Genomic DNA, 27,954 nt, shown 5'->3' with positions numbered 1-27,954 from the left:
TGGCTCTGTCACTGACTTACTGTTAGACTGAGGCAAATCATACAAACCCCCCGTGCCTCAGTTTCCCCAAGCTGTAAAATGGGGATAATTCCTATTTCACAAGGGTGTTTGGTGTTCGTTATTGTTTGTAAAGCATTGTTTGATCTCTGATAAAAGGCTCTGGAGAAGAGTAAAGGCTCTTCTGAGCATGTCCTAGGAGAATGGGCCCATAGAATGTCTAATATAGTGTTCTACGTCCACCAATAGTGGGAAGAGTTTGTTCACCTTGAACACTTCTTTGGATATGTGGAGAGATGCTAGCAACCATGAGTGCTATTTCTTTTTTTAAAAGAAGATTCCCCTTTAAAATAAAAATGAACCATTGTAGCTTTGGATAATGTATTCAATAGAAGATAGGGCTTTTTCCCTCTGAAATAACAAAACAGAAATATTTGGGTAGTGCAGTAATGAGTTGAGTAAATGCTTTTAACAACATGCTTGTTTGCAAATACCTTAAGCATTTCAGATCCCAGAACAGATCTTTGTAAGCTAAAGATGTTGGCTTTTATGTACAAGTTGTTATTTGCTTCAATTATCAAATATTTCTTGAACATCTCTTTATATCCGTGTGTTGCTGGGTTCCTGACATATTTAATTTTATTAGACTGCACAAGAAAATTGTGTGCTTTGATTTATTTAGAAAAACTGAACATTGTTTATGTGTATATCTTCACTGCAAGACAGCTACAGAAACAATGAAAACAGAGCAAGCTTGAACAGCAGAAGACGTATCTGTATATATACTTTTACAAAAGCATTGAGATTCAGCAACTTTTGTATAATCTATATCTAAAAAATAAATACCAGCTAGGTAGTGTTCATGTACTGCTGCTTCATGTTCCTGATACTGTACATCCATGCAGAACAAATTTGATATACTGCTGGATATGTCAGGTGCGATCTAGTACATTCTGTTGATTCAAATGGAATGATGATAGACCATTGGGCTGACTCTCCTTTCACTTTGGGTCAGATTCAAAACCACTGAAGTCAATTGAAAGGTTCCTATTGATTCAATGGGCTTTGTAACAGCAGAGGCGGATTAAGGTTTCCCGGGGCCCTGAGTCAGAGCAAGTGGGGGGCTGCTCCCTATCTCTTCCACCTGCGGTCCCGCGCCCACAGCTCCACCCCTTTCTTCCCCTTCCCCGCCCCTGTTCCACCCAGGTCCCACAACCCGTTTGCTCCTTTCTGCCCCCCGACCCACAGCCCCAAAACCAGAGAAGCTCTGTCTCCATGCCATGGCTCTGGGGCTGTATCTGAGAGAGTGAGAGTTCCTACAGTACCAGGGCCGCAGCGGGGGTCTGGGTGCTGGGGCTTCCCCGCCCCGCCCACCTGGTGCTTCTGCAGGAGAGCGGGGTTGGGCACAGGGGCTTCCCCTGCCTCCCTGCGGCTTTTGCAAGGAGGGGGTCAGGACACTGGAGGCTTCCTCTGCTGGGAACAGAGTCGAAGGGCTTCCCCTGTCCTGTGGCTTCGGCGGGGGGGATGGGGTTGGGGGTTTCTTCTGGGGGGACTTCGGCCAACCCACTGCGGGAGTATCCCCAGTCCTGTGGCTTCTGCCAGAGACTGGGGGTACTGGGAGGGGGCTTCCCTCGCCCCACCCAGCGGGCAGCAGAAGCCGGGGGCCCCCCAGTTGCCCAGGGCCCCTGGGCCTAGGCTCCATGGGCCCAGTGGCTAGTCCACCACTGGTAACAGGCCCTTACACCAGTTTCATACAGGTATAAGTCCACTGACTTCCAAGGTGTTGCTCTTGCTTTACACAAAGAGGAAATGAGACATAACAGCAACACAGCAGACTCAGCAGGGAAAGCGCTAAAGCTAACATTTTCTGAATTGTTCACTAATTTGGGGTACCTTCAATTTTGAGTGCCCCAAGTGAGGCACCCGAGGCCTGAGTTTCAAAGGAGCAACCATGTAAGTCAATTGAAGCACATAAAATTTGAGAACGCTTCCAAAAACAAGGCTGTAAAGCATGTGACAAAAGACTTTAATTGAAGTTAAGTTCATGGGAATTGTCATATTTCATAATTAAATTAAACTGCAGTCTCTGAGGAGCCACTGCAAAGGGTATAATATAATTATTGTTTTTAAAACTTTGTACAAAACCAGGCCAAAGATTTAAAAAATAATTCATACAACTGCTAAGCCAATGGATTGTGTGATGCTTGTAGCAGCATCAGTGAATTGTATGCTCAGGTTCAACCTGAAGGGCTAATTGGTGAATTCAAGGGAGCTGAAAACAAAACAAAGAAAGTTTAAAATCAGTTATCTGCTAAATTCCCCTCCCCATGGCATTCAGCACATGACCCTACCTGTATCTCTCCACTTCATCAACTCTCCCATCTCATTTTAAATTTCACCCAAGAACATCCTTTTTCTCCCTTCATTAGACCTATTAACTTCATTCTCCCTCTAGAAATATTTATTAATTAACTCCATAAATAGTATTTGAGGATATGATTTGTATGATGCCATTAAAAACTGCATATATGCATAATATTTTATAAATAAATATATTTGCAGGTGATATTTAAGGACAGGTTGTTAATGACACTTTTAAAGGACTCATGAACTTTTAAGGTCAGAAGGAACCATTAGCTGACCATAGCACAGGCTGTTTTAATCCAGTGTACTGCACCGAGCCCAATAACTTGTGTCTGAAACTTTTTCAACACATAAACACCACAGCAGGCCATTCTCAGAGTTCCCCTTTGCTTTCCATCTATCAGACTTGCAGCTTTTAAGCAGTTTTCACATTTTACATGACTGAATCCACACAAGATCTCCACTCCCAAGAGTGGGTTAATTCATCCCATTACAGTAGCCTCACCTAAGCTAAGCAAAAAATATAACTTTTGTAACCCGCATGATTTAGTGGATCGCCATTGGTCTTTGTGGTCTTGGCAACATTAGAGGCCGTATTGGATGAATTGTTCTATCTGAGGCACAGAAATGTTTTGCTTTATCACCAGATTGTTCTCCATTTTCTATATTTTTCATCTACACTTTATTTTGCCTATTACTTGAAATTAGGTTTTCCAGGTAATGTTTGATGTGTCTGCTCTTGTGAGATTTTGCAGATTGTTCAGGTAAGCACTCAAACTTTCACTATGTGCTTAGACTGAATATAATCAATTTACAAATATCCTTATATATTCTCTGTGCATCAGCCATCATTGTTTACCCACCACCAACAATTTAAAATGCCTTGTGGGACTTGGCTGTTGAAAATAGTAAAATTCTTCTACATCCAGTGAACACATTAGCCATTAAGGAAGCCCATAGGCAATGGATGGTGTATCAGAAAACAAAAGCTAACATATTTATAAAGTTATCTTACAACCACAAAACTGCAAAATAAAAGCAATAATGTTTTAACTTTCAGTCCAATTATTCTTACAGTTTGTCTAGTTTCAAGCATATTGATCAACAGTGCATTGGTTTTTATCCACAGAACATATGGAAACCATTTCATAGATGCAGCCAACCTATAGAAAGAATAACAAAAACAGACTGTCTGACAATGAAGAAACTGGAGAAAGCTTTTGTGTGTATGTGTGTATACATATAAATAAAATATGGTCAAGAAATTTTTACCCCACAAAAAAATGTTGATTGAATATGATTTTTGGTTGTTCCCTTTCATCAAAAATGTTCAGGTTTTCTCAAAAAAGAAAAGAAAAAGTTGATGAAAACAATTTTTTCACCAAACTTTCCATTTTGTCAAAAAACTATTATTTCAACAGCAAATGTTGATCAGTTCTAGTGTATAATATACATCATAGTTTGGACCCCTGAGAAACCAGTTACTATAAATCCTCAGTGTAATTAATCTGGAAGAGATGGATGCTTGCAGATCAATGAATAGCATAGATTAGAGTTTAACAACAATAAGTCAAACAACTACACAGGTAGCAATGAATGGGAAGAAAACAAATGGGTGAGTTCCTGAGTAAATTATTGCTGCAGGGTTTGAAGCTTATATAGACTGTGTACTATAAGGGGCTGAAAACAAACGCTGGAGCAATGAGTTCAATGTTTCTACATCTGATTTTAAATTTTTGCTACAGGCTTTGTTTAGAATATCTGAGTGGAAGCTGGTAGAACAGCTAAAAATTTTTAGTGATTGCAAATGAGAAGGCAGGTTAATTAGGTATAGGTATTAGCCAGCACACTTAGGTGCTGAGTCAATGCCTATTAAATTCAATATGAGCCTGTCCATTGACTTCAGTGGGCATTGGCTCAGACAACTATTGAACAACAAACATATTAATTTTAGAATGCCTACCAGACCCTGACAAGTGCAATAAAAAGGAGAGGACATCACCTGAAATAATAAGAATCAAATTGGGCTCTCCAGTGCAATGTGTGGTGTGGGAGAACACATACCAATGTGATATATGCCATCATGGGCCAGCAATGCCCCTCTGCCATGTACATTGGCCAAACCGGACAGTCTCTACGCAAAAGAATAAATGGCCACAAATCAGACATCAAGAATTATAATATTCAAAAACCAGTCGGAGAACACTTCAACCTCCCTGGACACTCAATTAGAGACCTAAAAAACAGACTCCAATGAGAAACTGCAGAACTGGAATTAATTTGCAAACTGGACACCATTAATTAGACTTGAATAAAGACTTGGAGTGGATGGGTCATTACACAAACTAAAAACTATTTCCCCATGCTAATTTTCCCCCCTCCCGTTACTCACATCTTTTTGTCACCTGTTTGAAATGGGCCGTCCTGATTATCACTACAAAAGTTTTTTTTCTCCTGCTGATAATAGCCCATCTTAATTGATTTGTCTCATTAGAGTTGGTATGGCAACCCCCATCTTTTCATGTTCTCTGTATATATATCTTCCTACTGTATTTTCCACTCCATGCATCTGATGAAGTGGGTTTTGCCCACGAAAGCTTATGCCCAAATAAATTTGTTAGTCTCTAAGGTGCCACAAGTACTCCTGGTTCTTAGTGCAAAATATGTACAAGATCCCTGTTTCTGTGTGAAGTCCAAGGGGCTCGACGAATGTGAAGTGTAAGCTGGTTTTCTATCTTGAGAAGAACTTGGATAAATTCAAATGGCAGCCATTGAAATTACTGAGAAAAAATGGAGGAAACAAAACAGATCACAAAGAGAAGGACAAAGCAATTAGAAAGGATCACTGTCAGCAAGGAGCACAGCAGGATAAAACTAAGGATTTATTTCAACGGGAGTTAGGTACCTACACACTTTAGAAGATCCCAGTAAGTGCCTATTTGCATCTTCAGGTGCATACATACTTTTCAAAATATGGCCCTTTAACCTCAAAGGATGAAAAAAATCACATGGGGGGGGGAATCTTCAGATAGTTTAAATTGTGTAGTTCCAGTGAAGTTAATGGAGCTATGTTAATTTACCCCAACTCAGGTTCTGGCCATACTGTGACTAATTGGAGAGATTATAATGCTGCATCATGCAGTGTTATATTAATGGGCCATAAGGCTAATGGTGGAGAGGCATTACTTTCAGGGTAATTATTGCAGGACAAAGATATCATGTTCATAGAGATGTAGCCAATGTTCAGATGAGTAATTTCATTTGGGCAGGTTGAAGCATAATGATTGTAATTCCTCACCTGTTCCAATATAAAGGCAGGATGTTCAACTTGTTTATGAGAAGCACAAGGTGGATTATTAGGATTTGTAATCATTAAAGTAATTCTAAAATGTAACATTTAAAGTAGCCACAAAAAGTGAAACCCCTTTTGGTACTCCAGATGTATCCATCTCCCATGATAATGGAGACATAGCACTAGTATTTAAGAGATGTTTGACAGATGGTGTTGTTTAAAAACAGGTTTAATACATTTTATTAGGTGCTTACATGTCTTTAAACTCAGATTTTCTAAAACATATGCAAACTGCCACTTGATCTCCCTGATACATCACAATTAGCCTCAGGAAGATATTTATAATGCTGTCACTGCCTATTTTATTTTTCTTTTAACATTATAAATGACAACATATTAAGAGATATTCAAAAAATTATATTACAATATATGGAACTTGATCTGGTCCCATTTGAAGTCAATGGGAGTTTTGTCATTGACTTAAACAGGAGCAGGAATCAGCCCTAGCAGCAGATGGGAGGAAATATTGCTAACTTGCTTCATAGTGATCATGTACTGAGAAGCTGAGCACATGCAACTCCCATTGACTTCAAGAGATCTGACCCATTGTTCAGCTAAAGCCAAACATTTTTTCAAAATGCATTGGATTGTTTGATTATTTTTAATCACTGTAGTTTCAATGGTAAAGACCAGAAAAGTCTACAAATATTAAGATTTGCAAATAGAGATTGTAACAAATTAGTTTTGAATTTGGATTGGTTTTCTGGTTGTCTAAACTTTGTAAATTCTTTCTAATTAATTCAATTCGTTACAAAATTCTGAATATATTTGTATAAATTCCACTAAATGTAACTGACTTTACACATATTTTAAAGAAGCTTTGGGGCCCTTGTTTGGATAAGAAATTGGGTGCTAGATTGTATGGGCTCAGAAAGCTTGCCTTATGAAGTACAGTAGGAAACAGAACTTAAAGAAGCAGCAGTAAAACCTAAGACAACTTATGCTTTGAAGGGGAAGCTCAGTCAATACATCTGCAAAGGGAGAGGTGACATAATTTAGTTATATAACTTGGTACACAGAAATGGAAGAAAGATCCTTTTACAGAGATACAGGTAAAGGGCCTGAGCATAGAAGTCGGTGAGTTTTGTTCTTGCAATTTTGCAACATCCTACTTACATGTATAACCCCTCTCAAAATGAGCATGCAACCTTTACATGCATTTGTCACACACATGTGCATGCACCCAGTTAAAAAACTGTGCCTTACTGCATTAGATCATGCATATTTTCAGTGTTGTTGTAGCTGCGTTGAGCCCAAAATACAAGAGCGCCAAGGTGGGTGAGGTAATATCTTTTATTGGACCAACTTTTGTTGAAGAGAGATAAGCTTTTGAGCTTGCAGAGAGCTCTTCTTCAGATTCTTCTTAGATCATGCAGTCAATTTTTTTGTAGTCACAGGGCCAACTTTTGGTCCCATTGATGACAAAACTCCCATTGATTTCAATGGAGCAGTTCCCCGCAACATCTGGTTTATATTTAAGCAGAAAGATGGAACATCTATAACATAACTTGTAGGAATTGCCACTTGTCTGAACAAATACCAAATACTTCAGCAGTTGAGCAAACACAGATGTTAGGTGTTACATTCTTCCCAAACTTCACCTGATTATCAACCAAACACAAACAAATACTTGCAAACTACCATCTAACTGATACAATGAAGCATGCAGAGTAGATTAGGCCACATTTTTCTGATGGAGGATGACTGCTACCGGTATATTATATTCATAGAGAGTAAAGCTTTTTACATGCTGAAGGCCCTCTTCTAATGGGCCTGCGGTGACTCATTCTCATTTCATGGCAATGAAATCATTTTGGCACTTTTCAATGTTAAAGGGGTATGAGAACAAGAGGAAGTCAGGCTGACAACTCCACCTCAGCCCACCTCACCTATCACCACCATCTTCTCTGTAAGTTCATCAAGCTGCTCCAGTTTGTCAACCTTTGGTTAACACAACTAGCAGCTTAAACCAGTACATGGTGTTCTCTTTCCCACATCTTCCCCACACTGCCCAGGAGGTCAGGCTTTCATCACCTGTCCCCTCTCTTTATCCTGACCAGGGTCTTAATTATTTTTTCTATCACTCCTCCTAATAGTGGGCTGGCTCCCCAAGCAGGGATGCCCTGTCTTTCTCCCATTCACTCCATGATAAGGGTAAAGGCAGCTGGTAGGGAGGTGCTGTTTTCCTCTCTGCTTGACTGGAGGTCAGGAGAAAGAGGAGTGCCCAGCCAACTGTAGTTCAAAGGTCGTCTGCTTGCTGGGACAGACCAGGATAATTAAGGGTACTGAATAGTGCTCCTAGCTTATGTCTGTTCTGGTCAGCAGCAGATGACAGACAGGTGGGGGAGACTTGAATCTCTAATAATCAAACCTCTGCTGAAATATTTGGTCATTTTTGGATGCGGACTATTGTGTAGCCAATACCTGAGCTATCCTCTCAATGATTAGTTGATTTATTTATTCCTAGGAGGGGGTGAAGGTGTGGTGACGACGCAGGAAACAGAACGCCAGGTTTGTTGGTAGCCAGAGAGCTTTACAAGCCTCTTGCAAAAAGCCTCCCAGGAAAACTTTCCTGGGGTTTTTATTTCTCTCCTTACTTTGTTTACAACTCTTCTTAGTGGTTACATTCCTGCGCATAGAAAAGCCAGGCAGTATACATGCACATAAGATAACGAACCCATCTCTTGAGCGCGTGAACACCAGCTGCGAGGGTACAATCAAATCAGCCAAATAAGTTTCCCAAACACAAACGCTGGATTGAAGGTCACTCCTGCCTCGTAGCCATGGGAGCAGTTTGCCGCGCCTGTGGGCTAGCGATTCGGGAGCTATGCATCCCTACATCCCCCCCTGTTTTATTTTATAGATGCGGTGTTTAAACAAAACACTCTCACAGGGTAGCATACACAATGCCACTAGATTGGGTATACATTAAACAAAGCAGCAAAGTAAAACATCAAACATCAAAACTAAGACCCCATACTATAAAAGGGTCTTCATCTACTCTAAGAGTGGTTATAACTAAATATAATCCTACCAAGGAGAAAAAACGTCTTGGTGGATAGCTTAAGCATAACATTTCAGCATATCAATTTACTATTGCATGCAATTACTATTTTCAGTAAGCTTAAAACAACACATTTCTTTCACTGTCTCACATCCCAGATGTTGCTGGGTGGTTTACAGACAGGAACAAGGCAGGTACTTAACAGACCTTGCATTTTCGGGGCAACGGCCAGGCAGAAATCAGATTGATTCAATACTTGTGCCAGGTGGACCCAAATGTCTTGTAATATGGTGTCATTAACATACACATAGCTGTCATTAATTTGAAAAAGTAAGTGTCCTGTCAGGTGTAATCCCAGGAGCACTGACTAAAATTAACTGGGCATACCAGGTAGTTTAATTTCCCAGATGTTTTGGTGAATTACTCAATCCCACATGCATCCTCCCCATGGACCCGGCAGGATTCGGTATGTGGGAGGCCACACCCCCTCAACCGGTCCATATGCTTGGAAGGAGCATTGAGAACGTCTGTACTTTTACCTAGAAAGTCTCCAAGTATGTCTCTATGGCCACAGATCAGATGGTACTCCTGATGTGTCTGTAAGGGCAGTGGGCCAAGCCTGAACATGCTAGATCCCACTGCAATGCCTTCCCAGCCTCAGTGATATTCAGTACCATCTCTGTCAGCAACTTCTGGGTCATTGTCTGTATTTGGATGTATTACAGGGGTAATAGTGTAATAGAGGAGATGGCAGGGGCAATGGCAACAAGGTGCCTTTGGTACTTATCATTTAAAATCCAATTAGGGAAGGCAATACATACTGAAGGACTTATTCAAAACACAGGGCGCAGCCTGTAGAATAAACCCCAAAATCCAATCAGTACCACGTTCCCAAGCATGGGTCCCACAAGTTTCTTTTTTTCCAGGTTATAATTTTTTGTTTCTTCACCAGGGTCAGTTCTTAATGTCTCTTGTAGTCAGGAATTCCTGGACTTTGTGGTTTCAAGGAAGCAAGTGTTCCTTCTTCTCTTTTCCTGAAACAGTGTGGTTTAGCATCATACAGGGGAGAGGTTACTAGCACATCACCCTGTAATGGTTTTGTGTCTTTTAGAAAAATTCAAAGCAACAGTAGGTCTGTCAGTGGACAAGGGAGAGGTTACTAGCACTTCACCTTGTCTTTTTTTCTTTTTTCCTGCTGTCCAGACGGCACAGCAGAACTAGAAGGAGAAATAAGCTTATCATTAGTCAAAGAGTCCTCCCGAGGTGGAGGGGTCTTTTTGCAGTGAAAAGCATGGGTCCAGGCAATCAGACCTTGGCACTTCACAGCGGTGTTGGTGGTTAACAGGACTTGGAAAGGGCCTTTCCAGCATGGAGCCAAAGCAGTCTTTCGTTGATGGACTTTACATAGACTCAGTCTCCTGGTTTTAATGAATGGCAGGGGTGCTAGGGTCTTTGGGTAGCACTTCTCTACCTGTGAGAAAAGAAACCTAACACATTTCATTAATGCCTGGCAGTGTTTTGCAAATCTCATAGTTGCTCGGGCACATTTAAGCCCCCCCTTGTCTTGGGGGTCAGCCAAGTTTTGGCTGTGGCCTTGGATGAGCCTGCAAGCTGTATTTTCCTCTCAATTAACTCATTCTGTGCTTTTTCCTCTTCTCCCTTTCTCGGCTTCTTTTAACCTACAAAGGAAACCTTCACTCTTGCAGTAAAATAACTTTATTACAGAGCTTTGGAGCAACAAACCGGGACAAGCACACCCACTTTTGAGGAGTGCACTCGGTACAACCTCAGGTGTCTAATTGCTTTCCTCCCTCCCCAGCCCTCTGGCTAGAAATCTGAGGTAGCCAGAAGGATCCCATGGGCAATATGGGGAGTGGGTTAACCTTCCATGTCTTTGCTTCCAAAGACTGTTGGTATGCAACTCTTAACAACAATTTTTGCCATAAAACACAAAAATATCCCTATTGTGCCAGTAAATGCATGGTACATTGAATGCTGTTCAGCTGGCATCCGTTTTCTCTGATGATCTGAAAAACAAAAGAACAGAGGTCTACCCCTTTTGGGCAGTCAGTCATTGCTTAAAATGTTTCCTTGTATTTGTTCATAGGCAGCCCAGATTTCAGTGGCTTCTACCTTATTAGTTAGAAACTTGCATTAATACAAATGCTTTCTGGCTTGCTTCCAAGTCCAAAGCTATCCTTAGCTTAAAGATTTTTACTTAAAAGGGACACAATTAACTATCCCAGTCTTTTGATTGCCTTTTACTTCTAACTCTTGCTTTCAAACACACAGTGATCTGAACAAGACAACACAACCTATATTGGTAGGTTTGCATTTCCTTTACCTCTGCTACAATATACACTGCACATATCCTGGGGAAAAGCGGCCACTGCGCAACCCATACGGGCTCGTCAGTGAGCCAACGGAGGGGGAGGGCCGTACGCCTAATCCTCAATATGGATGGTGGCAGTTAAAGCAGTTCCCCTGAGGCTTCTGCCCCTTGTACAGGGCAGCTGCCAGCAGGGCCATCTGATGGGTTTGAGTGCCTACATCAGTACACGCCTGCAGCAACTCCACCAGGGTCGAAGGACTTAGAGAACTCGCTCGCAGCGGGGACCCTGCGAAACGCGCGACAGGCACACTGGCCAATGATGGGAAAAGCTACCTGGGGCGTGCCCACCGCCTGCTCGGGGATGCCCGAAAACTGCCCTGTGCCATATAACTGCTCAGCAAGATAGGCCTCCCCACCTTGTGCTGCTGCCGCAAGCGCCTCTCGCTGGTACTCGCTATCCCACACAACGTATTGCGCGGGAGACAGCACCATGCGACATATGTCTTTCCAATCTTGGGGGAGCAAGTGATAACCGTTTGACACACCTTTCAAGATCCCCCGGAGCTCGTGCAGAACCGAGTAGGGGAGAGCCTCCCAGTCCACTACTCGCCCCCCGTTTCCATTATTTCGCTTAGAGACGGGGAACGCCTCGAACCCACACTTGGATTCCTTGTCGGTCAAGAGACCGGCCTTGCGCACCGGCTGCACCGCCGCGGCGACAGCGCCCCCCTGCCCGACCGGTAGGCATGGGGGCGCCGCCACGGGCAGCGGCGCAGGGGGGGTCAGCTGCGGGCAGGAGGGGGGTGGCCCATCACCTGGGGGCAAAGGGGAAACCGGCTTAAGGCCGTCAGGGCCGAACTCCTCCAGCGCCTCCTTACAACGCTGCCAGAGCAGCAGGTGCTGAACTGGGGCACGGGGTTCACTATACAAGGTGATCCCAATCCGTATCCAATCAAAAAGCTGTAATGACCCGCAGTCAGGATACCAGGGGCACTGGCGATCTACTTCCCTTAGAAGGCCCTCAATATGAGCGACCGAGACAACGACACATGATCGCTGCCTTATAATCTTTTGTAACTCTCTTGCGTGCTCCTTCTGGGCACTGGAAAGTTTCCCCCCCATACTCACGAATAAGGGGCGGCAAACAGCCGCGGGCGCGCTCGGCGTATCCAGCCGGTGAGTAGAAGGGTATCACGTCGGGGTCACCAGCTGTGGTGACGACGCAGGAAACAGAACGCCAGGTTTGTTGGTAGCCAGAGAGCTTTACAAGCCTCTTGCAAAAAGCCTCCCAGGAAAACTTTCCTGGGGTTTTTATTTCTCTCCTTACTTTGTTTACAACTCTTCTTAGTGGTTACATTCCTGCGCATAGAAAAGCCAGGCAGTATACATGCACATAAGATAACGAACCCATCTCTTGAGCGCGTGAACACCAGCTGCGAGGGTACAATCAAATCAGCCAAATAAGTTTCCCAAACACAAACGCTGGATTGAAGGTCACTCCTGCCTCGTAGCCATGGGAGCAGTTTGCCGCGCCTGTGGGCTAGCGATTCGGGAGCTATGCATCCCTACATGAAGGAGCTACTCTCCTGTGTGGCCTCCTCCTGCTTGCCAAAAAGGAGAGAAATGTAGGACACCCCAGGAAACATATGAAGAGAGGGGAAGTCTCTGGAGCAGATAGTGAACCTGCCATCTGCCCTCAAAATTATGAAAGGTAGGAGGTTTGCAGGCCATTTGACCTCAGCCAGAAGGAAACCCCTGGTAATGAGCATGGTGGTTTGTCAGGAGTGTGGTTCTGTCAAGAGGCCTATTATGTAGGTCCATGGGGCCTACTGGGCACCTCTATGGGTGTAGCTAGCTCAGATTAGATTCTGCACTTTTTGGAGCTCTAAAACCTCTGAAGTTTGTCCTTGTTTTGATCGGCAGTGTTGCAATGTTGAGTACTGCTCCTACAAGCATATTTGTAGGGGTGAGGTTAGTTTACTACATGTTTGACAGGTTGTTTGGAGTTTTAAATGCCTAGTTGAGAGTTTGTTTTATTTCTTCTCATATTCTGAGAAGCAGAACAGGAATTACTGATCAAGGGAAAGGAAATTATTATTTCAGTCTGACAGTTAGAAGGGAGTAGGGGAAACTTGGGAAGTGTAAAATACTCCCTATTCCTGTTGAGTGTGAATTCCACACCATAGCACTGTGACTAATACTTTACAAAATAAAAAAAAGAACCCAAACCCAGCCTGTATTTGTCTTATCTCAACTTACCAGGGTTATTTGGTCATCCCATGCCTCTTCTTATCTTTCCTAAACCTTAGACCCTTTTTGAATGCAGAGCAGTGATAAAGAACACACTGTTTTGTGTCAAACCATGCTCTCTCTTCTTCCTCTTCTCTGACTTTGTCAACAATCCAGCCTGGTCCTTACTTCACACACCCATAAAAATAAAATCAATCATGTTCAGCACAGTGAATTTTATATTCTGTTGCATCAACTCCACACATTTCCATGGTTGCTAAAAATCTGAATTTCTGGCATAAGGTGCAACTTTTGCTGCTATTTTCATCTGATGTCATTGTGAGCCTACATGGTGCAGTGGGAATAAGGGACGCAGTGGGAGGGGAACATGAACTCAAGAAGAAATGCCTAAAATAAACATTGTACAGCTAGTGCTAGATGTGAGTGGGAGAAAGAAGAACCAGATCAACTCCATCCACACACCCCACTGAAAATCATGAGAGTTTTTACTTACTCAACTTCTAAAGAACAGCAGCAGCAACACAACTGCCATTTATGTATAAAAACGTTATGCCAAATCCTCAACTGAATAAATTGGCATAATTCCACTGAAGGTGATGGATCTACAGCAATTTAAACTAGCTGGAGATCTGGGCCTTCAGTAATGGGACAGAGGTTGTGCATAAGGAAACAACTGCCCCCAGAAGCCTCCTAAAAAGAACCATGAAATAATGCAGAAAGAACATTTGTTCAGGGTGTAGCAAGTTATCCACATTTTGAAGAGAAAGCAGGACATGAAGAATACAGGACAGGGTATGAGTCAGTCAAGGAGAAGTCCTTCCTCTGTAGCTTGGCTTTATCCTTCTCTCACACATTCCTAGCATTTATCACAAGTAATGTTGCTAAGCCTTATATAAGCACCCTTTCAGGGTCAAGCTACAAAAGTTATCACCAAATAGAGCCCTGAAGACATTTTTGAAAAGGCAGGAAAATACAACACAAACCATCCTATACTCTGAGGTCAGTTGGTCTCTATTGCAAAAGTAGCAAAAACTAATGCTTTGAATATGTCATATGGTCTTATTCCCATTTATTTTCCCTGTGGCATCTTGAATATAATGCATTCCTTCTGCATACCCATATTCTCTTGTCATTGGTTGCCCATAGTAATAGTGGTTACCATTAAAAGTCAACATTTATTAAGTTACCACACTATCTGTGATGCCAGTGTTGCTTCCTTTTCTAAGGATAAAGATACTATCATACTACAGGATACTCTGATGAGGTAGACAGCCTCCACACTGAGGAAGAGAGGGTTAATAAAAACCTATGGACCCAATTGACCCCACCCTACTACACCTGCAGCAGGTATCAGGCATGGAGAGAGGCATTAAAAGGAGGAGCCCTAGCCCAGCTTGGGGCTGATTAGCAAGGAAAGCACAGCTCTGCTTTTTCCTGATGTGAGAGAAGATGGTTGGCTGCAGGCCAGAGACTGTGGTACTTTGCCAGTTGGCTGAGCCTCCTGGTAGAAGAGCCAACCAAACTCCGGGAGACTGGCTGGAGTATGATTTATCTGAAGATGGGGCCTGAATAGAAGGTTGGAATCCTGTCAAAGATTTGATGGAAAATGCTGTTTTGAGTTGTGGCTTTTCCAGACTTATTTTGGACTTTAACACTCCTGCAAGGGTAAGACTGAAGTGTGCCTTGGCCAGAGGGCTGAAACACTGCTATATCAGACTCATGAAAGACTGTGCCCTTCCAGTGTAGACCTGTGGCTGAGTGAGTTGTGCCCTGAAGAGCCACAATGGGGGCAGCATAGGCAAACCCAGTTACAGGTTTTAGCAACATTTTTCCTAAATATTGACTGTGCACTCTCCAGCAAAGCCATGAAAGGGGTACCTTTAGCAAATAGTTCATTCAAATGTAAGATGTGTAGAATTGTGTAAATTCTGCAGGGCAACTTTAAAATATTAATATCTGTACCTTATGGGAGTTTTGACATTCTGTATGTAGTATGATGACAACACCCCCCCCCCCCAATGTCAGTGGGCCTGAGACCTAGGACTTCTGGATCTAAAATCCTCAGTCTTTAGCATCTGAACTAGAGTACTCAGTTAATGAGCCAGACTGAGCTTTGGTCCAGACATTAGAGGGAGTTATTTCTTTAGCTGAAGTAGCAAGGACTTGTGCTTTTGGTCTCAGATTCTGTATGTATGGGTTGATAGGTTCATTACAACACAAGCAAACTAGTCATAATGTGAGCAGGTATAGAAAAGAACATTTAATTACAGTTTTAAGAGCATATGAGACCTTTTGAAAATATAGAATAGTAATAAAGCTCCTTTTAAGAAGTTGTGATCTTAGATCATATCAAAATGTCATGGAGGACCACAAGACAAACATATCCTTGTAATTTAAATGGCAATCAGCAAGCTATATTTTTCTGATTAAAATACAGAAAGTTGGTGGTCACAGCAGGGGACTGATGAAGCTCATCTGTCAATGTCCTGATAGTTCTATGCCTGATTGCTTCAAGCCAGTGGAGCTACATAATCATGAAAAATGCCAAAGATCAGAACTAAATAAATAAGTGGAAATATCCCATTTCCTAGAACTGGAGGGGACCTTGAAAGGTCATTGACTCCAGCCCCCTGCCTTCACTAGCAGGCCCAAGTACTGATTTTGCCCCAGATCCCCAAGTCAGCCCCCTCAAGGATTGAACTTACAACCCTGGGTTTAGCAGGCCAATGCTCAAACCACTGAGCTATCCCTCCCCCCTGAAATATAAAATCAATTGTGCTCAAGTAATTTGGATGTTTGTACCTCATCTGTGATATTTGGATAGCATCTCAAGAGGGCATCACTAATGAAATTAAAAACAGGGAAAGATACCTACATTCATAGGAGAACTTCAAGTCAGATGCAATCCAAGAAATGTAAGAGGTGACATTTAGAATGTTGATATGTCTTCCAATTTTGCCTCTCTAAGCATAGGTTGACCCAAAGAATCTGGATAGATATGAGTACCTGTCTGGAGAGGATTGGCACTTCATCACTTGTGTACCATGTACTTACCACTGACAAATAATCTTAACTACTTCCTGAGATAAATGACAACACAAATCTCCATACTATCTTTGTCCAATAATCTGTATATTTCAGTTTGAGTAGGGTGTTGAGCCTTGAAATGTGGCCACATGACTCATAGGTATTCTCTTTTATGCTATATAGATGCAGGAGTTCATGTGATGAAAACAGGCAACACTGGCATGGGTGTTCATAAGATTTGCAGCTTATTGGCAATGCAATTGTACAGTGACACCTGCACCCATGAAAAACACTTTAAATAGGGCCTGTACCTTATTTCCCTCATTTTAATATGTCCTGCAACTTTTCTATGGCTCTAGATTCTTATAAGTATGTCAGCAGTAAATGCAGACCAATTTTGCTGCTCTTAGGAATGTTGTCCATATAAATGCAGTAACCAAGCAATATATTGGCATGTAAACAGAGGTACCTTGCAAAAGTCCTTTGAGAGAGGCCAAAACCATGAGTGGCTGAAATCACCAGCCACGCTATTGCTGAAAATTAGAAACTATATGGGTTACTGAACACTGTAAATAATCACAGCAGATAAGATTCCGCACACAATTATTTAATGTGGTTTTGTAATAGTTATACACTGGAAAAAGTCAAACTGTTCAATAGTCCACACATTCATACTTCCTCCTCTGAACCTGCAAGCTCAGGACAGCAGGAGATGGCTTAGTGCTCCAAGTTCAGGTTTTAATTACCTAGGGGATCTCAGACCACAAATTCAAACCTCAGCAGGTTTGACTCAGCCCTTCACGCTTTTAAGGTTTATTTACCCTTTAAAAACCAGCTCTTCTTTGCTTTGTGTGTAAATTAGAAGATCCACTGACATGTTTTGTAACTACAGGGATGAGCAATTGGTCAAAATTTCCCTGTCTTCCCCTTTATCCTCCACAAGATAGACTTCTGTGTAGACTTCTCATGCCAGATGTATCTTCATTTTATTGGTGCTCTATCTATAGAATAATGGGTCTATCCTGGGGCCTGCTGCAGCCCCTTTGTTCCATTTGGATCTGGCATGGGAGGATGCCTGGGTACCTTTTTGTTTAAAGAAAATCTATATTTTAACTGGTTTATCATTTTGTTCATTCTCCTCTGCTTCTCATTTTTGAACCATGTGAAGGGGTTTGCAATGGATTCTGATTTTAAATTTCCTTACAAATTAATAACTCTACCATAGTTCATCACATAATGGTGTAAAGAGTTTCCTATCTCTGCAGTCACTGAATTTAAGCAAAACAATCACACGATTTGATAAAGCAAAAAATATGATAGTGCCTCTATCACAGAGTATTTAATGCTAGTGGGTGCATGCATCCTCAACCGCTTACTGGGCCAGATTTTCCACTGGTGTAAGTCAGCACAGCTACCCCAAATTATACCAGTGAAGAGCTAGCCTACAGTTTCCTTAAGGTAGCAGACTGTTACAGATATTTGTAATCTATTTTAAGAGTTACACTTTTGGAAGGATGAAGAACAGGAAATAATTCCATTTTAGTTGCAGTTGTAGAATTTATAACTAATTTTGGACTCTTACAACTTTTAAATGGATGTTTTTTATCTTCCCCCTCCCCCCCCCCCCCCCCCCCGCTGTTCTTGGCACTGAAATTTAGTTCAGGTACATGTACATTATAATCTTATTTAGTGGACTGAGCAACAGACTGGGAAAGGAGCCAATAAATGAGTTATATGATGATTTTTTACATTACCTAATTCTACAGTTTTGGCCATGGCACTTCATCTTCCCTTGATTCAGTTCCTTCATCTAAAAATACATATCTTATCTACCTCACAGGGGTTATTGTTCCCACTTGATTTTTTTTTTTTTTTTAAGTAGGAGTTAAAACCATTCGAGTGGCATTTTGGACTGGGCTACTCTGGTGAGGTTTTGATATCCAATTGGTGGTGTGGCTTGCAGAAATAAAGGGAAGCAGTAAAAAGTAGAGGGAAAGGATGTGGAAGGGCAGAGAACAAAATACAATGGAAGGAAAGAGGAGGTATCAAACCCTAAAGTTAAATCCATGTATTACTGTCCTACATTCAAATCATCATTGATGAACAAGACTCTAATGGCACCGTGGGGTCTCTGGTTTATAATTTCATCAGTCCCTACCAGTAGTCATGGTCCTGTAAACAATTCTTAGCTGTTAACCATTTGCCCTATTTAAAATGTGTTCTTTGCATTAGCAAAACTACTTGTTTTAGCAAGTAATGTTCTAAAACTTCAATTAAGTTATGTTCTCAATGAAATTTAGCCTTGATCATGTCACGGTATTTAAGCACTGGTGAAATAGTGACTAACATTTTGAAATGCATATACTCTTCTAAATGTTGGGACCACACACAAACTGATATCTGAGCCCAACTTCTGGAGGATCACTCACGATCCAGTTATTTGCTAACCCTGAATAATTCAAGAGTAGTCACAAATTCTTAATGACCTGAATATTTCAGCGCCAGCACATTTTTAATTAGTTTGGCCTAATTTGCTTTTGTATTTTTCTCCTATAAGGCTCAGCCTGCTTTTCAAGAAAAAATATCTTTTTTTATTAAACACATTTGTTGCTTATGGATTGCAAAAGTCAACCCTAAGACTCTCACTCTAGCAGATTACAACCCTGCCACCTTAAGATCGCTTTGGGAAACTGCAGATTCATGCTGGCAAATCCTAGTTCTATTGAAACTGTTAATCACAATGACAATATGTATTCCTCATATGTTGTCCAAGAAAGCTAGAAATGATTATGCCTTGGGAGGCCTCATTAAAGAGTGCGATGCCACATACCCATCATTTGCTTTCTGCCTGCAATTTATAAACCATATGCAATGGGTTTAACTTTCAATTGTTGGAGTTAAAATGCCACCCAAAAGGCACTTAGTAGAACATGTTAAGGTTTCACACTATAATAATGCAAAAGGAGAAATGTGATAATTACACACTCCTCAAAACTCATCTCTTCCATAATGCATATAAAAAATTACTGATAATGGAGAGACAAGGTGTGTGAGATAGCATCTTTTATTGGACCAACTTCTGTTGATTAGAGACTAGCTTTCAGACTTACATAAATCTGTAAATTCGTGTCTCTGACCAACAGAAGTTGGTCCAATAAAGAATACTTCCTCACCCATTGTGTCTGTCTAATATCCTAGGACCAGCACAGCTACAACACCGCATGCACCTGATAATGGTTCGGCAAATAGACAGCTGCGATCTCTACTTTTGACCCACTAAATATTTGCACATCCTATTCCATCCCTCCCAAACTCACCAGCTTCTGTGTTTTATTCACCTATTATGCCTTGTCTCTCAGACTGTAAGCAACATGGGCCAGGGACTACCATTTATTATAAGTTTATAGAGAGTCCAGCACAATGGGGCCCAGCCTGGTTGTGGACTTTAGGTGCTACTCCAATATAAACATTAAATAACAATGATGTTGCCACACTGCAAATTAAAATTGGATGGGACTAAATGTCCCAAGCTACATTCTGCTGCCTATGCCAGTACGTGTACAGATCATGAAACACAATCCTGGGCAACGGAAAATTCAATATGGATACTGACTTTTATTGGACTGAGGGGTAAATCTTCATCTGGAATAAATCATCATTATCAATTAGCAATTTGGCCATTTCCAGATGCAGTGGTATCTTCTTACAGTGGAATCTCTTTTTGTAGAACTATTTCTCTTATAAAGTCCTTTTAAAGTTCCTTTGTGGCACTGTTTCAGACCAACTCAGCATCCTCTTATTCTCAGAAACAGCCCACTGTCTAAGAAGCCCATCGCTACCTCATAAGTGGGTAGAAAATCCAGGCTTGGATGTGGTGGATTCGAGGGAGCAGTGCTTGCTCCCACTTAAAGGCAGTCTTTCCATCTCATTACACTCTAAAAAAGAAAAGATTAAACTTCAAATCCTTTTAGCCCAAAGATGTATTTTTTGCCTAACTACTGTTGGTCCCATATTTATTAAATTCTGCCTTTTGCTCTTCATTTTTTCAAACACTTTAAACTGATTTTCTTGGTTAAACTTTTAGAGGCTGGACTTTGTTTGACTCTTGTTTTTAAATTGTTTTGTTGTTAAATACAGTAATTTGCCCAAGCACATGTGTAAAAGCTGGGGACACTTTTTAAAAATAAAATTACTGGTTTTATTAGTGCAATTTCCCTGTAACCCTGTTTTGTTTTTTTCCCACTTAACTATACCTAAAAACCCTGCAAGCGGATTCCAATGTATTGAGTGAGTGGGGAATGTCACTCATCATAACACTGGAGTATGTGTTATGATTGTTCTAAACTAGGTTCATTTTTTTTTTTACATGGAACCCTAAATTGGGTACCAAAATCCTCATATACCTGCAATGACTAGTATTTCAACCTATACATGATGAGGGAACTTTGTGTTTGCCCAGAAGGTGAGTTAGGGTCAAGATAGAGAGAACTATTGATGTCAATCACAACTAAAGCTCTCATTTAGACAAGGCCTCAGGTACTTAAATGATCACTGAAGCCCATTAAATCTCTTATGTAATTCTACTGTAGTCCATAAAGTTACACCTGGGATAGATTTGATCTGCGCTCTCGTAAAAGGTACTCATTTGTATTGGTTGGAAATTCTGAGCCAAGCTCTTCTGTCTTTACTCAAGCAAAACTTCCATAGAAATAACAGATAGTTTTATCAGTCAGGACTGAACAATATGGCCCGTTGTTCTTACAGGTGGGGGTGGATATTAGTTTCTAGACTTTTGATCCAAAATAAATACATTGTGGGGAGGGGCCAAATTGTACTCCTGTGTGCTCATTATCCTATTGCTTCCTGCCCAACACTTCTTTGCACAGCTTAAAATCTAAAAACTGAAAAGCTCTGGTTGATGGGCATTGTAGGTTCACTCTTGTAAAACTTCAATGGATGCTCATGCATCCTGAGTCTTACCTGGCAGACAAGTCCTCTCCTCCCCTACCCTCCAGAGGTCCCTGGTAGCCTTGTGTAGGCATCTATATGGCCAATGGCCACATGAGAGAGTTGACTAAAACTCAACACAGCCAAAAGGGAAGGTTCCAACCCAAGCTAAATTGTAGCTGCTGCAGTAGCTCTCTGTGAATGGAGGCAGTCAACTCCCACTCTGGTGCAAACCACCGGAAGACATCTTTTTACGTGGAGTTTGACTCCAGGGAGAAGTGGATTGTAAAGAGGCTCCTAGGCAGAGTTTGTACATGAACCCAAACCTTTATGTTGTTTTGCAGCCACTCAGAAAGCTAGAGGTAAAGGAGCCACGTACATCTCTGCAACCTTGAGCCATTCTAAACTATGGGCAGGCAATCTGAGTAGGTCACTAGTGACTGTTTATTCTGCTGTTCAGTAAAAAAAAGGTACTAAGTTACTGTATCACAGGAACTGTCAAGTTGCATGTATTTATGCTACCTCAGAGATCTAAATGTCTTCTCTGAGAGAGTATTTGTCATGTAAGCTACAGAACTGTTCAGTTAAAAAAAAATGTTGTAAGATGAAAATGTGTTGCAGTATGCTGACCCATTTCCCCAAGCATTAGTGGGGGGGGGGGTTGTTTTGTTTTAGTTTTTACTCATATGGCTTTAGTCGGCATTAGACCTGTCAAAGGGCCAGATCTTCAACTGTTGTAAATAGACCTTAAAGGTGCTGTGCCAATTTTCACCAGTTCTGGATCTGGCACATTTTCCTCATTATTAGAAAAAATGGAGCAAAAGAATATGCAGAATGAAAGAATAGATGCAAGAAATGGGTAGGGGAAATTGCCATGTCTCCAAAAAGGGTATTTCCTACAATAATAATGATACTTAGTATTTGTCTAGCGCATTTTATGTTCAAAGTGTTGTGCAGACATGAATTACTGAATCCTCAGTGTACTCCAATAAGGTCAGTGTTATGATCTCCAAATTATGCACTTAGATATTGATGATCAACCTAGCAGTGACACTGTGATGCAAGTATTAAATATAACTAGAGAAGATCAAAAAAATCATGGACACACAGCGCTAGACCCTGGGCTTTGGAAGGGCAATTTTGTGTCATTCTGCTTGTGCAAAGGTACCCTAACACCTACCCATCCACTGGAGAATTCCCCCTGCATAGGAAAATCCTTGGGTAACTGTTATAGCTTCTCTAATTCCTGTCCCTGCAGCTGGCTCAGGGGGAATAGCCCAAGGAAAATAAGTACACCAGGAGTATTCCTTTGTCACAATGATCCCTAATGTCTGAGGGGCCTCTTCGAGACATAAGCACAAGGCATAAGTTAGAACAGAGTCATGGCTGCAGTAACTTGCACTGGGGGACCAAACCGATTCAGAGCAGCCACAACCATAGCAAAAAACCTGGCCTATACATGTTAAGTGGTGAGCTCAAGTCTACTCATTGAGTGGCTGAACTAGCATTAAACCTCAGGAATTCAGAGCTTCCAGGCCTGTGCTTTTTTCCTGCATTCACAATACAGCAAAGGGTGCTATGCCCGATATCTAATTTCGCACTGTCTGCACCCCAGCTTGGGACTTCTAACCAGGATTTCAAACCAAAATGAAAGTGGGAGGCCAGACCTCTTCAGTCACTGCTTTGAAAACTGATATCAAACCTGAAGTTGATCTTTTATGATAGGAAACAGAAAACACTCCTGATCCTTTTCCAGGCTGATCATGCACACGCCAGCAAACCTGTGCACCAGACGAGGATTGTTTTTCTTTTTTAAACTGAGCGTATGATCCGAATGCCAAAATTCTATCTGTGTTACCAGATCTGCCTTGTTCCTTTATCCTCACCAGAATAGGATGCCTACTGTGAGTGATAACCATTACAGGCTGGATCCAATTCTCAGGATGCAGCCTGAGTAACCAGACTGTGCACAAAGCAGATTTGCAGAGGCTGGAAACCTCTCCTTCCTCAGGCTACGGAACAGCAGTGGAGCCATTCCATTGTCTGTTCAGGAGCCTCCACTTGCCCCCCCCCACACACACACTCATACTAGGAATCGTCATGTATTCCCAGCACCACCAGACCCACCCACTACCCATGATGCTATGCTTTGTCATGAGGAAGGGTTGCAGACTTCCACCATCCATTCCATATCTCTTGCCCCTCACCAAGCAGAAAGTGGTTCCACCACATTCAGTTTCCTTGCCACCCAGGGAAAGACAGGATTTATTACTAGGTGAATCACATCTGGAAAAAGCAAAAACTGAACTAGCTTGTTCATGCACTAATGTTGTGTGTGTGGTGAATTCCTCAACAGACTTTTTCCTAAATACACTTAAGCTTTTGTGGTGTTCAGAGCTTAAACAATAATAATATTAATATTATCTAGCTCTTTTATAGAGCAACTTTCAATAGAAGATCTCAAAGTGCTTTACAAAGGAGATCACTATGTAAAAAATGATGATCATATTTAACTGACACTGTGCCCTTGAGGTATATGTCTCCCTGTATTGTACATACAATTTTTCCTAGTGCCCAGCCTTATAGTGAATTGAGACTCTGGAATGAGGTGTTTCCATTCTGCAACATGTTGCAATATGCATACATCCCTGATATGTGAGTTGCTTGTCTAAACTATGCAATATATTCTGTCAAGTCATATTAGATTTATATGAGGAAATAAACATAGACCTGTGGAATGGCCTGAGGAGAAAAGAGGTGATTTGACCCAAAGATTAAGTTATGACATTTCATCATTCCAAGTATAACTTATTTGTGATCTACTGAGTCCCTAATTTAAAGCTTTAACTTTTGATCCCATGCTCTATAACCCTTAAGAATATAAGAACTAGCTAGTCTAACATTGGAATACTTTTCTCTTTTTTTTAAATTGGAAACTCTTTTTATTAAGGACAAAATTGTGTAAAATCAAAGAAATGATATAACCAAATTAAATCAAAGGACTGGGGATAAACAGGGCACTGTGTCCAGCTAGAAGCAGTACACATCAGTATTCTCAGGGCCGTCTCCTTAGCCTTTGACACAAACTGCAGAATTCCTGCAGTTCCTATTTAATGTAATGCAATGGGAAGCTGTGAGCCGTAATGGATCACAGCACAGGATGGTGCATCTGTTCCAGCGAGAGCCTTGTATCGACTCCTAAATCACTGTAAAAGGCTAAGAATTTTATATGAATTATTTCTTTCAGTTCCTCTATTCTTAGGAGCAGCCTGCATAAAGGATATTGCAGCAGTATGTTCAGTACTATATCCTGTATGCCAGCTCATTAAGCAGGTGCTAATACAACTTGTATGGCATCTGTAAATAAGTTACTATTGAATTACTACTGCCTTAAGGCGGAAGTTGTGTACCGGTGTCTTTTTCTGCACATTTTTCAAAGCTGCTTTTTCTCCTCTGATCTATTTGATGCACTGAACTGCCCACTGTATCTTTTCAGAGCTGCTGGACGGAGCTGTGTGAAACTCTTCACTTCTGGGGCACAATTCTTCAAGATCCAAGAATAGTCCACTGCCGCCTGCCTTACAAGGAATCGCTAAAGTCAAGTCTGCCTGGGAGCACTGTGTATCTGTGGCTCTCCTCTTCAATAGTCAGAACTGAATTGAACAGAAAACAGCTGCTGGTCTCTGCAGATGGCAGTGTCCTCAGAGACTCAAAGGTGCAGTACCAGGAAACAGTCAGAACAGTTTCATAGCTATCTGTAGAAATATGATCCAACAGAGCCATAATTAAGTACATGACTGATATGTGATGCCGGCTCCAGGTTTTTTTCTTAACTCTATTAAATAAAAAGATACTGGTGGGAAATTCAATGAAGTTATTCCTGGAGTTTAGCAAGAGGGCTAATGAGTTCACAAACAATGTTCTTTTTAGGCCTTTGGCATTGGGAGTCCCAAATTCCCAGCATTAGAGCGAACACATTTTAAATTGCATCCTAAGCTCCAGCGCTAAAGAATGTTCACAGTCTGGATAGCAGCCAAGAAGTAACTTAATGTTTGTAATAAATACATGCTGAAATATGTCTTTCTACTGCAACTGCCTAAAAGTTTGCACACTGGGGCCCAGTCCCATAGGCGTAAGCTAACGAAGCTAACCTCCGCTTTTTGACTACTTGAAAATCATTAGCCATTTTTTTCCCTCCCCACAATCAACACATGATAGGATCACAGCAACAGTCCACACTCCAAAATGGAAGGTGCAGGCAAAAAAGCTGTAGGGTTTGTTGAATTAGAGTGGGGGGGTTACTGCGCAGAAGTAGGGCATGTAAAAATCAAAGAGAGGCTTCTGAAAGCGGGGCCGGCTCAGGTTTTTTTGCCACCCCAAGCGGCGGGAAAAAAAAGAAGCTGCGATGGGCGGCACTTAGGCAGCAGCTCAACCGCGCTGCTTCATTCCTCGGCGGCAATTTGGCAGCGGGTCCCTTTGCTCCGAGAGGGACTGAGGAACCTGCCGCCGAAGACCCAGACATGCTGCCCTTTCCCATTGGCAGCGCCGCCCAAAGGATTCAGGGGGCCTGGGGCAAAGCAATTTCGGGGGCTCCTTCCATAAAAAAAAGTTGCAATACTATAGAATACTATAGTCTTGTGGGGGCCTGGGGCAAATTGCCCCACTTGCCCCCCCCCCAGGGGGGCCCTGCCCATTGGCCGCCCCAAGCACGCACCTGCTTGCTGAGCTGGTACCTGGAGCCGGCCCTGTCTGAAAGGCATTCAAGAGTTGGCCTAAGCCTTCTGTCATTGTAATCAATGATACATGACTTCCCTGGGAGCTGAGGTCTCTCAACTTTCAAAATGAGCAAAGGGTACAGCGTAAGGAAAAGAATGGCAATGCTCTAATCAAGATCAGGAGCAGCATTTCCGCATTCGAGCTGGTTGAAAAACGGGGAAACAATTTCACAACAAAATTCAAAATTTCAAAGTTGTTTCCATTTCACAGGGAAACCGGGATATCAGCCTTAGGAACAGAGGACTGGAAGGGACATCCTGGGTCACCAAGGTCCATCCCCAGCTATCGCAGGCAACGTCTTAGAATCCCGTTCCTAAACTTATCAAGCTCCATCTTAAAACTAAAGGGTTTGAAATGGATCCATTTCCATGTTTAGTGATATTTTAACTAACTTTTTAATGGAAATTTTATCAACTTGTATCAAAATCCTTTTGAAACCCTTACAGAAATGTGTTTACTGAAAACCATGTGTGTTTATTTATAACTAGATATTTGTCAATATTTTTGTATTTGCCAAAATGTCAATTAAAATATTGACAAACACCTGTGGAAAGGGAAGCTGTCTACAATGTCAACTTTTGCAAAAATGACATATTTTAAATTACAATTTTTTGAACACAAAAAAAGTTTCATACAAAAAAATTCAAGCAGCTTTAATAGCTTGAGGTCCCACATGAGAAATGGCAGCATATGTAGTGATGATAGAAGCTGTACTTGTTGGTCTTGCAGCTTTTTTTCATCTTCCTTCTGACCTCACCCATCGGCAGAAGCAGAGAGAATTTTCCTTTGATTCTGACCAAGACCATTATTACTGGCCAAATTTTTCAAAAGAGGAGCTAAATGACGGTATCTAAATCTGTTGAGCGCTACTAGTTCCCACCAAGGTCAGTTAGAGTTGTGAGTACTCATCACCTTTGCAAATCAGGCCAGACTTTGTGGACTCTAACTATGAGCTCCCTTCCGCAATCTTATGTCAGGTAGAATAGAAGTAGCATGTCCAAAAACCTGGTTCAGTGCAGACACTTTTCAAGAGCTGCCTCAGGCTGAGAGGAATAATACAACACGAGCTGTTCAGGAAAATATATAAACATTTGGCAGTGGGTAAATTGAGGCAGACAGCACTTTAGTGACTTGCTCAAGACAACACAGCCAACCAGTGCAGAGCAGGGAAAAGAATCTAAGCGCTGACACGTATTCCCATTCTTTAATGATTATAGCACACTCCTTAGCGAATAATTGTGAAATAGATGAAATTCCTTTGTTATCTCTCTAAAATTCAGGAAGATATAAGGAGGTAAGTGATTTACTTTGTAAAAGTGGCTCTCCCTATAGATTAGGTATTAGAATTGGTTCTAGCTAATAGAACTCTACAAGGAAGCTCATAAGGCAAATGGAGAAGTGTGATGGGGTGTGCATAGGGTGACCAGGCAGCAAGTGTGAAAAATTGAGACCGGGGTGGAGGGTAATAGGCTTCTATATAAGAAAAAGCCTCAAATATCAGGACTGTCCCTATAAAATCGGGACATCTGGTCACCCTAGGTGTGCATGGCCCTTTGGCCCCTTGCTGGGGGCCCTGTGGTCCTACTACACTCCACCCAGGAAGGAGTACCAAAGATGGGTCCTCCAGGCCTGCCTAGAGAGTCGTAGAGACAGTCAATGAGAGCCCAGCAGGCTCAGCTAAAAGTTGCTGCAGGGCCTGAGCATGTCAGTTCCTGGCTGGGGATAGAGGGGCAAGGAAAGATGCTCGTCTTTCGCCAAAGGGTGCTTGACAAGCTGCATTTGCTAAGCCTGGGGATGAGAGGACCTGAAAACGCTAGCCCTAAGGTAATGTCTGGAGGTAAAGGGACCAGCTGAGAAGAGGCTCAGCAACTAATTAAAGGAATTAAAGGAAGTAGTGCATGGGTG

The 27,954-nt window shown here is 41.9% G+C and overlaps 2 long non-coding RNA genes across 2 annotated transcripts; one reads left to right on the top strand and one right to left on the bottom strand.

The window, feature by feature from the left end:
• Positions 1-8,225: 8,225 nt before the first annotated feature.
• LOC135974328 (uncharacterized) lies at positions 8,226-12,383 on the bottom strand. Its single transcript, XR_010591563.1, has 2 exons — positions 12,178-12,383; positions 8,226-10,744 (listed from the first exon to the last, which is right to left on the bottom strand). It is a non-coding gene; the product is annotated as an uncharacterized LOC135974328 (long non-coding RNA).
• Positions 12,384-14,707: 2,324 nt separating this feature from the next.
• Positions 14,708-27,664, top strand: LOC135974245 (uncharacterized). The gene is made up of 3 exons (XR_010591470.1): positions 14,708-14,964; positions 24,770-24,988; positions 26,260-27,664. It is a non-coding gene; the product is annotated as an uncharacterized LOC135974245 (long non-coding RNA).
• The last annotated feature ends 290 nt before the right edge of the window (positions 27,665-27,954 follow it).

This window comes from Chrysemys picta, chromosome 11, assembly GCF_011386835.1.
Source record: "Chrysemys picta bellii isolate R12L10 chromosome 11, ASM1138683v2, whole genome shotgun sequence".
NCBI classification, from domain to species: domain Eukaryota; kingdom Metazoa; phylum Chordata; order Testudines; family Emydidae; genus Chrysemys; species Chrysemys picta.
This window is presented reverse-complemented; position numbering and strand designations above follow the sequence as displayed.